The sequence below is a fragment of the Pongo abelii genome, chromosome 21 (assembly GCF_028885655.2).
Source record: "Pongo abelii isolate AG06213 chromosome 21, NHGRI_mPonAbe1-v2.0_pri, whole genome shotgun sequence".
Taxonomy (NCBI): Eukaryota; Metazoa; Chordata; class Mammalia; order Primates; family Hominidae; genus Pongo; species Pongo abelii.
In genome coordinates, this window is record NC_072006.2 from 56,752,636 (window position 1) to 56,765,210 (window position 12,575).

General features: G+C 42.6%; 1 long non-coding RNA gene across 1 annotated transcript in view; it reads left to right on the top strand.

The window, feature by feature from the left end:
• The window catches only part of LOC129052149 (uncharacterized), a 34,807-nt gene extending 23,257 nt beyond the window's left edge, over window positions 1-11,550 (top strand). Inside the window, exons 4-6 of the long non-coding RNA XR_008516994.1 lie at window positions 8,178-8,270; window positions 9,795-9,909; window positions 11,464-11,550. This is a non-coding gene — a long non-coding RNA (uncharacterized LOC129052149). The remainder of the gene's footprint in view (window positions 1-8,177; window positions 8,271-9,794; window positions 9,910-11,463) is intronic.
• Window positions 11,551-12,575: the final 1,025 nt, after the last annotated feature.

Sequence of the window (12,575 nt, forward strand, 5' to 3'; positions counted from 1 at the left end):
CCATGTTGGCTAGGATGGTCTTGATCTCTTGACCTCGTGAGCCACCCTCCTCAGCCTCCCAAAGTGCTGGGGTGCTGGGGGTTACAGGCATGAGCCACTGTGCCCGGCCTTAACTGGTTATTTCTTAATATGATTATAGACTATCAGCAATAGAATCACATTGGGAGCTTCTTAAAATACACTTTCTGAGGCCCCATTGCAAATCTATTGAATCAGAATTTTAGTGGGGCACTACATTCCTATACACACAAAGACAGCAGAAATAATAGTGAAAACTTGATGAAATGATTAAAAAAATTATCCAAAACTTGCAAATAAAGCTGAGAATGAGTCCCTGTCCTTTCAGGGTGAGTGTTGAAAAAATTCACCCAAGATTGATTATATAGAAGAATGCACCTGTGTTTAGCTGCAATTTGCTATTTGGTTAGAACCAGATACTTTAAGTTGTTATGTTAACTATGTTTTCTGTCTTGAAGAAAAATAACTCCTTATGGTGATAGTTTAGTGACCCTCTAGAACATTACCCAGTTTTGACTCTGTTAGCCTATTTATTTCTGCATCCTTTTGGCCAACTTATGATATAAATCCTCATTCCTCAATTTCTTCTTTTAACCAACCTTACCATTATATTTGTTTCTTCATTAATTAATGAATTAAATAAAATTTTTGACATGTATTCATTCTATGTTTGTAGGAGAGTCATGCTTTTTTAAAATTGAAGATTATACTTTAATGGGATTCTTAGTTCCTTTGCTCATTTTTCCCCTCCCAAGGAGCTGTGGCATGGTTCCTTCCTCATTACCAATAATAGCTACTTATCTTGTTACCTGCAGATAAAAGGTAAGGAAAGGACTAAGTTTTCCCTTTTGTACCAGTGGCTATTTGTGTGTTTCTAAAACAAGCATGACTGAGGTTGCTTTTACCTTTGGCCACTGTTCTTGGCAATTATAAACAGTGTCTCAAATGCATTTAGGTGCTGAGCTAATTTTCTGTTTTATTGATCAAATGATGTTTCTGTTCTCTGGAACACATTTAGAGCACTCAAGGTAGGTGTGACCCAGAGTTTTAATTAGATACTAGTTAAAATCTAATTTCTAGCAGCTTGTATGATCATTTGGGGCAAGTTTCTTTGAGGACAGAATAGCCTAGTGGAAGCCGTCAGCCAGGCAGTCCTGGGTTTGAATCCCAGCCCGTGATCACCAAATGATGTTGGGCAGGTTCATTAAAGTCAGTTTTCTTTCATGTGAAGAGGGGGCAATAGCAGCTACTTCACAATGTAGTTCTTTAGGTGAGAGGGAAGAAGTTGAATGGAGCAGCTCAGAGCTTACCTCTAAGACTAGGTGCTCAGGCTGAATTCAAATTCTGCCACATAGAGGCTTGTGGTTCTGAATGAGTTACCTAATATCTTTAAGTATCATTTTCCTTACCTGAAAAGTAAATAATACTTCCTGCCTCATAGGATTACAAAGAACATCAAAGGAGCATTTGTCTCGTTCTTCAACACTAATTGTTTGAGTACCACTCTCACGTATTTTGCTATGTTTCTATCTCATCTTGTGCGCTCATCACAAATCCTGCTACGTTGGCACCATTTCTACTATCACTTACCTGATATTTTCATTTAATGAATTTCATTAGATAAATATTTATTGACAGTCTATTTTCTAGAAACTGTTGAGGTTTTGAGGGTATAGCAGTTTCCAAATAGGGCAAAAGTTCCTGCCCTCATACGGCTCATGTCTCAAGTAAATTCGTTTTAAACAGACACTGGATATCACCTCCATTACTTGGAAAACAATGTCACATGGAAAAGACGGTGACTTGAATGAAAATTGTGAAAGCAAAACAATGTTGGTTTTTACAAATTCTAGCTAGACACAGTCTCCCTTTCTTTGTTTGAAAAATAGATTTTTCACTTTTAGAGGGTGTTTGAGACATACTAGTGCCACACTGCAGCCCTCCTTGATGTTATTGGGAAAGTCAATAAAGAACCAGAAAGGGGGCAATTTTTTTCACTGTGGGATTCAGTGTTTTATTCTATGGGCCCAGTTGACTCCAAGTTGACTGCACTTATCAGCAGGTATACAGGACAGGTTCCACACTTTGGGGTCCCCACTTGGATTCACATAAAGCAGTTAGCACAGTCCCAGGCACAGAGCTCAGAGGGAGATAACTTTTGGCTCCAGCAATATTCATCATAAAAGAGGGCACATTCTTCTTTGCATCTGCATGGATAGGAAAGGTCTGGGTATCCTCTGCAGGGTTACTAATTACACATAGATTTCACATGTGTTTTCATGAGGCTGCGATTTCACGATTGCATCTTAGAATGTGCCTTCAGAGCTCTGAGAGCTCCTGGGCGTCTTGTCTTTGTATGATTTGGCTCCTCGTACTAAAAGCCACATCCTGTTATGTTTGGTTGCTAGGTGGAGAAATGTTATCATGGGCTTCAGCAATAATTTATCCACAAGCTCAAGGAGTTGTCATGTTCTCCTGACAGTGAGCTGCAGCACTTTATCAGCTTGCCTGTAAATCAGGCGTGTGTGGGTGCAAATGCCAGCACTGTTTGATCTCTCGCAGACACTGTAATAATCTGCTTTTGTCTGATTGATTCCTTCACATCACCATGCACATTGCAACAGAGAGTGGGTGCTCTCTGTTTATCTCGGCTGGTCATCTGCAGGAGGCCAACAGGGCAGAAAATGCTCTTCATGCGGAGATGTAAGAGTTTTTGGAATTAGGGCCTTTCCATCATATCCCCGAGCTGGTTTCGTTCAATAAATCAATGATAGCAGAATTGAATGCACCATAAATACCTCAAACCATATCTCTTACAAGAATGTAAGAGTAATTCATACAAACAGGAAAGGTAACTTTGTGAGAAAGAATTACGACCCCTACAAGCCACAGACATTCAGGGCTTTTAGTAAAAAGCCCTGTTCACATCTGTGTTCACATCTTACCCCTTGAACTTTGGGGGAAAAAGAATACACTGCTGGCGAGTGTTTGCCTCCAGAACGTGCAGCAGGTAAAATGGAGTAGAACAGATCCTGTCGAGACTGATCACTGCTTTTCATCTGACACCGAGCTTTCCTCAATTTCTGTTGGCTTCTGTTACATGTGGTCCGACTTCATCCCTGGTGTCAAGGGATGCATCGCATCATCATTATGGAGCAATTTGGACTCTGTCATTTGGTGGTTTATGAGTCGCCCTTTTGCCACCCCCACACCAGGCCCACCCTTACGCGAGGATTGTCAGCCTTTCTGATGCTTTAAATGTCTTCCCATCAGGCAAGCCTAGTCCCTGTTTCCTGGGCTCCTAATTGCTGACAGGTAGTTTGGGGCACATTTTGGCATCTCCAGCCCCCAGGAGTTGGGCTGAAATCCGTGAGCTGATTACTGCCTTGAGCGTGGCAGCAGCTTGCTGTGCTGTGACCCAGGAGCCATCCCCAGCGTCCACGCCTGCCCCAGTTGAAAGCAGAGGTCAAGCTGTATTGTAGATGTGATTGACTAAAATCCCATCGGAGAGGAGGATTGTGTTGTAGCATCCCCCTCTTGGATGGCGGCAAGATGAAATTACATGAAGGAGCCTTTCAGCTCAGAAATGAATGTAGCTCTAAAAAAAATAAAAAATAGACAGCTTAAGTTGACTGTTTAGTGCAATCAAAGGCATGCAGTTGTTCTTATTTTCATAACGGCAGTCAATAATTTAATGATTATTTATTCCACTCCTATTGTGTGCTCAGACATATTTCAGTCACCTGATAGACATTATTAGAAACAGTCTACATTAGTGGTTAGAGCACAAGTAGGCAAACCACAGCCAGTGGGCCAAATCCAGCCAGCCACCTGTTTTTGTCAGTAAAGTTTTATTAGAACACATCCACACTCATTTATTTAGATATCATCTATGACTGCTTTTCCCTACAACAGCAGAATTGAATATTTGTAACAGAGACTGTGTGGCCTGCAAAGGTGAAAATACTTACTATCTGGCGACCATTTAAAAAAACATTTCTTGTTGACACTTGAGTTAGAGGATTGCTTTGGTGCCAGATTGCCTGTTGAAACCGTGGCTTTACCACTTAACAGCTGTGAGACATTGGGCAAGCGACATAACCTCTTTAAACCTTGGTTTTCTTTCATGTAAAATGGAGATTATAATAATGTTGGCCAGGCACGGTGGCTCACGCCTGTAATCCTAGCACTTTGGGAGGCTGAGGTGGACAGATTGCCTGAGCTCAGCAGTTCGAGACCAGCCTGGGCAACATGGTGAAACTGTCTCTGCTAAAATACAAAAAACTAGCCAGGTGTAATGGTGTGTGCCTGTAATCCCCGTTACTGAGGAGGCTGAGACAGGAGAATCACTTGAACCTGGGTGGCGGAGGTTGCAGTGAGCTGAGATTGCACCACTGCACTCCAACCTGGGTGACAGAGTGAGACCCCTGTCTCCAAAATAAATAAATAAATAAATAAATGAATAAAAATAATGTTTATCTCATTGAGTTGTTGTTGGTATAACGAGCACTGCTGTGGTTTGAATGTGTCTCTCAGAAGTTCGTGCGTTGGAAACCTAATCCCCAAATTTATGTTGATAGTATTTGGAGGCAGGGCCTTTGGAAGGTAATTAGGATTAGATGAGGTTATCAGGGTGGGGCCCCACTGAGAGGACTAGCAGCTTTATAAGAAGAGGAAGAGAGACCTGGGCTGACATACTCTTGCCCTCTTGTTGTGCGATGCCCTCCACCATGTTATGACACAGTAAGAAGGGCCTCACTAGATGCCGGTGACATGCTCTTACACTTCCCAGCCTCCAGAAACATAAGCCATATAGACTTCTATTCTTTATAAATCACCCACTCTGTAGTATTCTGTTATAGCAACAGAAAATGGACTAAGACAAATACGTTAGCCATAACTCAACTGGTAACAATATTCTCTCTGAACATCCTATTATTTGTTCTCTTGTGCCCTCTCTGAGCAGATACATCTCTTCTTCGCCTGGCATTTAGGTGCTGATGTCTTGCATGTTTTGCACCTGTGCATTTGCTTACATGAATTTATGGGAGTGGACATGTGCAGCCCAGAACATTTGAGAAAGATCAGGGCAGAGTTACAGGCTTCACAAACCATGATGCTTTTACAGGTACTTTGAATATATTCCCAATGTTAGTTGAAGGGTTCATTCCAAAGTCTGCACAAAATCCTCTTAGTCTGGCTGTTCAAATTAGAATGATAGTGGCCTCAGTGGTGTTACAGGATGATTTACAACATATTTGAGGGTACATATTTGCTCTTTACAATTTTAAGAGGGCTTAGACCTAGTTTTAAAAAATTGAAGGTTAAGTCGCCTATGTGAAACCTTCAACTTCTGAAAACTGGATTTTGAAATCCATGATTTTATACTCTATCATAGGAGTCACAACATTTTTCTGTATAGGGCCAGAGAGTACCTGTTTTAGACTTGCATCTGTTCAACTCTGACACTGTAGCACAAATCAGCCATAGACAATATGCACACAAGTGGTTTAGTGTTGCTGTAACAGAATATCTGAGGCTGGGTAATTTATAAAGAAAAGAGGTTTATTTGGCACACAATTCTGGTGACTGGAAGCTTCAAGATTGGGCAGCTGCATCTGGTGAAGACTCTTACTGCTTCCACTCATGGTGGAAAGAGGTAGGGGAGCAGGTGTGTGCAAAGAGATGACACGGTAAGAGAAGAAGCTAGAGAGAGAGCAAGGCTCTTTTTTTTTGAGACGGAGTCTCACTCTGTCGCCCAGGCTGGAGTGCAGTGGCACGATCTGGGCTCACTGTAAGCTTTGCCTCCCGGGTTCACGCCATTCTCCTGCCTCAGCCTCCCAAGTAGCTGGGACTACCAGCACCCGCCACCACACCCGGCTAATTTTTTTGTATTTTTAGTAGAGACGGGGTTTCACCATGTTAGCCAGGATGGTCTCGATCTCCTGACCTTGTGATCCGCCCGTCTCAGCCTCCCAAAGTGCTGGGATTACAGGCATGAGCCACCACACCTGGCCAAGCCAGGCTCTTTTTAACAACCCAGTCTTGGAGAAACTAGTCCATTCCTGTGAGAGCGAGAGCTCACTCACCCCTATGGGAGGGCATCATGTGAGCTCCATTGACATAACCCCAACACCTCTCACTACTTCCCACCTCCCAGCACTGCTGCATTGGGGATCACATGTCATCATGAGTTTTGGTGGGGATCAGACCACATCTAAACCACAGCAAATGAGTGTTCCTATAAAACTTTGCTTACAAAACAGGTGATGGGCTGTTGGCCCAATCAGCCAATCTTGCTCTACCACCTCTATCTTTAAAAGCTCACATTTAGTACTTGTCCTCAGTTCCTTATGGGTATTAATTTATTAATCCCAACAAGGATCTTAGGTGGTAGGTATGTTGATAGCTTCATCATTGGCTTTTATAGGTGAAAAGTTGAGGGATAAGGAGGTTAAATAATTTGCCCAAGATCAACAGAGCTTGAACTCAGCCTATCTGGTCCCAGAGCTAGTACATTGAGGCACCATTCTATACTGTTTCCTTTAGTCTTAGTGTACATAGTGCCATTCTTTATATGAAAATTGTCGTTGCTTTTTTTTTGTTTTGTTTTTTGAGATGAAGTCTCGCTCTGTCACCCAGGCTGGAGTGCAGTGGCGCGATCTCGGCACACTGCAAGCTCCGCCTTCCGGGTTCACGCCATTCTCCTGCCTCAGCCTCCCGAGTAGCTGGGACTACAGGCGCCCGCCACCATGCCTGGCTAATTTTTTTTGTATTTTTAGTAGAGACAGGGTTTCACCGTGTTAACCAGGATGGTCTCTATCTCCTGATCTCGTGATCCGCCCGCCTCAGCCTCCCAAAGTGTTGGGATTACAGGCGTGAGCCACCGTGCCCAGCCGAAAATTGTCCTTGCTTTTAAATTTCGTTTGTGTGCCTGTAAGGGCTCCTTTATGGAAGACAGTTTTAAAACAATTTCTCCCATCCCTAGTTGTGTTTGTAACCAAAAGAGAGAACACTCTATCTTTATGGATACTAATGGGTTGGGGTCACTATTTTTCAATGAATGGGTACTTGAGTCCCCCAAATCCCTGCCACTCAAAATGTGGTCAGCTTTTGTGAGCTTGCAACCAGCTCAGAGTCCTGCACTTGGAAGTGGCTGCATGTTTGGGGTTTAATGCTCTGTGATTGCCACCTTGAGATTCGTAATTCTATGTTTATTTGTGTTTTGTAAGTGACATCGAAAGGGACATTACTTGTGCCCGGAACTTGGAGCCTCAGCTCACGTTAGTTCCTGCCTTCTGCCCCCGTCCACTCCCTGGATGGCTTCTTGGCTCCCCACTTCCTAGCACTATCCAGTGACGGCTGTTGCCCTCTGTCTTGATGGGGCCTCACTCCAGTGAACTTACCTCATGAGCATCCCTGTGTCCAAGAAAGAACAACATTAAAAAGCAAATTTGAAAACACCAAGGCAGATGGAGAGAGAGACTACAAAGAAACATTTCTAAAAATTGCTTTTTGAATAAAGGGGCCAGCATTTTTTAGTCTATACTGAGCCTCACAAATTTTGTAGTCGGTCCTGGCTGACTCTCAACAGCAGTATTACCTGGAAGCTTGTTAAAAATGCAGAATCTCAGGCTGCACCCCAGACCTGCTGAATCAGAATCTGCATTTTTTCCAGGATCCCCAGGTGATTCCTGTGCACATAAAATTTTGAGAAGCATAGCCCAAAAGACGGCTTCCAAATGGACCAGATGATTGGATGCTTAAAAGGCATCCCAGGCAATTCTGGAGCTCAGCCACTTCTGGGATCCATAGTCCCATATGGATGTTTCCCAGCCTTACCTGATGATCAGAAACCTGAGGCAAGTTTATAACAGCAGGAGCTCCCAGGCTCTCTGCCCCAATCTCTGCATCAGACTCTCTGAAGGAGGGTCCTGGGAATACATATTTTTAATAGGCGCTCCAGATGACCCTTCTTAGGCAGTAAGTTTGGAAAACTCAACTCTTTATAAATGACACACTAGGACCTAGAAGCATCCCTAAACATCTAACTTGTATCCATATCTATCACTTACCTGTAGAACCTGGCTTAACCTCAGTTGTAATTTATAAGTATTTTAACTAGAGCTACTTCATCTCAATCATCTGTGTGTTTGCAGGTCACAGTAAAGATCTATTTCAGTGCAATGAAAATGGAACCCAGGGTATTTGGGAGTTTTGACATCCAAGCCTAGTATCATAAAGACACCAAGGTAAAGCAAGACAACCAGGCCCCTGGAGGTTATGTCTTTGGGCAACTGCTGTCAATGTTAGAGAGACTGGGGGGAAGAGAAGGAGCAATGCTTCTATCCATCAGTAGTTATTCTGTGTGCACAGGTTGCTCTCAAAGACCTTGGACCACTGCGTGGTGGTGGCCCGGAAGGTCAGCAGTGTATTAGGTGACATCAGGGATGAACCGAGAAATGGTAGGGTCTCAGCCTTGTACGAAACAGCAGAGTATTTGGATCTGGGTTGCTGAGTGCTGTGTCTGACTGTACTCCCAGGTAGACATAAAGGGGTGGAAATAAGTCTGCAAGAAATGGGTCCTTTTTGTGGGAGGTACAAAGTATAGTCACCACCCAAAGTCAGACTAAAGTAGCTGGAACTTTTCTGTCCCATGCATAGACTGTGAAAGAGCAATATAGCCAAGAAACCTTATAGAAGTATGGTTTCCAAATGGACCATGCTGGTTGTGAACTCCTGAGGGAGGGAGGCCAGAGGAAGGCAAGACGAGCTGTGACCTATCCCCTCTAAAGGGGATGAGTGCCAACTCCAGCCAGTTATGCATATGTTTATGTGTATACTTATACATATATGCACGTACATGTACACATATATGTAAATGTGTTATACTTTTAGTGTACACCATTATGGCTGTACCATTCACAGCTTTTACCTGCTTTGCTCGACCAAGGACCATGCAATGCCAGTTGTTAGAATTTGTGTATACACGTATAGAGAATAATTAGCTATGTTACTGTATACTTATATGTGAGTATATAAATTGTATGTATTACATTATATTATACAACATTATATTATGTCATATTGTACATATCTAAACATGTCCCATGTCCTTCCAAATGTCAGACTGTGGCCAAAGGGCTTGACCAACTCTGGACCACCCAACAAAAAAATTCCAATTTTTTGTTGAGTAAGCAATAAATGTCCTTATGTTTTATACTTGTGCTATTCAAAGTGTGGTTCTTGGATCAGCTGCATTGATATTCCCTGGGAGCCTGTTAGAAATGCAGACTCTTAGGCTCCACCCCAGACCTGTTGAATCAGAATCACCATCTTAACAATCATCCCAGGTCAAACATGTGCACATTAAAATATGAGAAGTGGTCTGGGCGTGGTGGCTCACACCTGTAATCCCAGCACTTTGGGAGGCGAAGGTGGGCAGATCACGAGGTCAAGAGATTGGGACCATCCTGGCCAACATGGTGAAACCCTATCTCTACTAAAAATACAAAAAAATTAGCTGGGCGTGGTGGCACACGCCTGTAGTCCCAGCTCCTTGGGAGGCTAAGGCAGGAGAATTGCTTGAACCCGGGAGGTGGAAGTTGCAGTGAGGCAAGATCGCGCCACTGCACTCCAGCCTGGCAACAGAGCAAGACTCAGTCTCAAAAAAAAAAACACACACACACAAAAAAGTGCTTAAGTAGACTAAGCCTTGTTCTTTTATTTGGGGCCTTTTCTGATGCTGTTCCTTTTCCCTGAAAACACTTATCTAGCATCCTTTGCTTTGTGCCGGAATCTAGATGCTGCAAGTTCACTCCCGCTGTTGAAGGATTTAATGTCTAGTGGGCCTCTTGACTTGCAAGTCAGTGCTTTTTCTTTTATTCTTAGGTAAGTATCGTAGCTCTTTGTGTTGGTTATCTATTACTGTGTAACAGATTACCCCCGAAATGTAGCAGCTTAAAATAACGCATATTTATTATCTCATATTTATTATGGGTCAGGGATCTGGGCACCTCTTAGTTGGATTGTCTGCTTCATGGTCTTTCCTGAGACTGCAGTCAAGGTGTTAGCCAGAGATGGGGTCTCTTCTGAAGGCTCAGCTGGGAAGGCCCCCTTCCAAGCTCAGTCTCATGGCTTTTGGCAGGAGTCAGTTCCTCAAGACTTGTGACACTAAGGCCTCATTTCTTCACTGGCTGGCTGGTTGCTGGCCAGAAGCCACCCTCAGTTTCTTGCTAGGTGAACCCCTTCAACATGGTAGCTTGTTTTATGAAAGTCAGCAAGGGAGAGAGTCAGTAAGCAAGATAGAAGTTACAGCTTTTTAAATCAAATCACAACAGTCAGTCATGTCTCTTTAGTGCTGTCATATTCTATTGGTAGAAGCAAGTTACTGTATGAGGGGGAATCCCACAATGCCATGAATACCAGGAAGCAGTTATCATTGAGGCTGTCCTAGAGTCTGTCTGCCACACCTCTCTGTGTCTCCATTTTCTTATTTACAAAATGGGAGAAATAATAAAACCCACTTTGTAAAGATTGAATTAAATGTGTGGTTTAAATGAGATGATTTCTCATAAAGCCCTTTGAATTGTTCCTGGTCTGTACTAAGTGTTCAAAAATGTTAGTTGTGCTGCTCTTGTTATATTTGGCGTTTTTAGCATCACCCTGCTGATTACTATTATTGTTGTTAATGACAATAATTACACAGACAAAGAGCTCAGTAGATATATATGCAAGATATTATGCCAAATATTTTACATATGCTTTCAAATTTAACCTTAATGACAACCATGTGAGGTGGTGGCTAATTTATTAATTTCACCCTTCCTATAATTGACTAAACCAGTGTTCATAAACAACAAACCCAGAAGATTGCCCAAGATCATACTGCTTATAAATGGCTAAGTTAGGATTAAAATCCGTGTTATTAGTCTCTAGATTTAGACTTTTTTTAACCATTATGTATTAGCTTATGTTTAATATGGACATTTTCTCACTATCTTGTAAGATTTTTTTTTTTGCCATTACTTAGGAGTCCTTGACATAGGCAACAAGGAATAGAAGTATGATAGTCCTACCAGTTAATGACTGACATGCTAAACTTTAGGGGGAAAGACATTATGTAGTTGCTATGGTTTGAATGGGTCCCCCAAAGGTGATATGTTAGAAACTTATTTGTTAATGCAACAATAGTAAGAGGTGGGGCATTTAAAAGGTGATTGAGTAATGAGGGCACACCTCTCAAATATGGATTAATGCCATTATCAAAGGAGTGAGTTCTAGAGAAGTTAATCTCAAGATTAAATGTTGAGATTAATGCCATTATTTAACGAGTGAGTTAGTTTTCAAAAGTGGGTTGTTGTAAAAGTGAGGTTGGCTCACTTTTGCAATCTTTTTCACAAGCACTCACTTGCTCTTCTACTTTTCCACCATGTTATGATGTAGTATGAGGCTCTCACCAGAAGCTGCTGCCATGTCCTTGAACTTCCCAGCCTCCAGAACCATGAGCCAAATAAACCTCTTTTCTTTACGAACTACCTAGTCTCTGGTATTATATTATAGTAACAGTATCTTTCCCCCATTTTTGGGGAAAGATAAGTTTCTTTCTTAAATAAGTGTGAAAATTCATTATTTGTTTCTTTTCCTTACACGATGGGATGCTGTTATGGTCTGAATATATGTGTCCCCCAAAATTTATATGTTGGAACCTGTTTACCCAATGTGATAGTATTGAGAGGTAGGGACTTTAGTAGGTGGTTGGGTTATGAGGGTGGAGCCCTCATGAATGGGATTAGTGCCCTTGTAAAAGAGGCTTGAAGGAGCCTCCTCAGTATACCCTTCTACTATGTGAGGATATAGCTAGAAGGTACCATCTTTTAAGGAGAGAGAACCAGTCCTTGGCAGACACTGAGTCTTCTGGCACCTTGATCTTCCCAGCCTCCAGAACTGTGAGCAATAAATTTCTGTTGTTTATAAATCACCCAGTTTAAGGGATTTTGTTATAGCAGCCCTCATGGTTTGAGTTAGGCACCTACAATGTAAGAGGCATCCCTAAGCATCAGCCCTTGAGGCTACTAGGTGAGTATAAAGCATTGTTCTTGTTCTTCCTCAGTGTCCAGTCTTATGACTATGCTGTCCACTGCCAGTTGGGCTGCCTGAGATAGAGATATGTAGTTGTCCTCAACATCCATCATTCCCTTGATCCTTTACTAATAAGGCCTGTAATTGTATTTGGAAACATGATGGCCCAGCTGAAGACTGCATTTTCCAGCCTCTTTTGAGCTGGAGCTGGGCAACAGAATGTGAGAAGAAGTGATAATCAGATCTTTAAAGGGTGAAGGCATTTCCTCTAGTCTTCTGTCTTTGAGCTGCCCTTTCTTCCTCTTTACGTAATGTGGCTGGGACTGATTACATCCTTGCTCCAGGGACCTGTAGCCTGGTCAGTCAGATCATCAGCTTCTTCCTGGTCATTGTGATGTGCCCATATCACGTCCACCCAGGCCTGACCAGTTGAGTATCCCATTTCTCCCTGTCTCAGTGACTGGTTCAGGCGTATG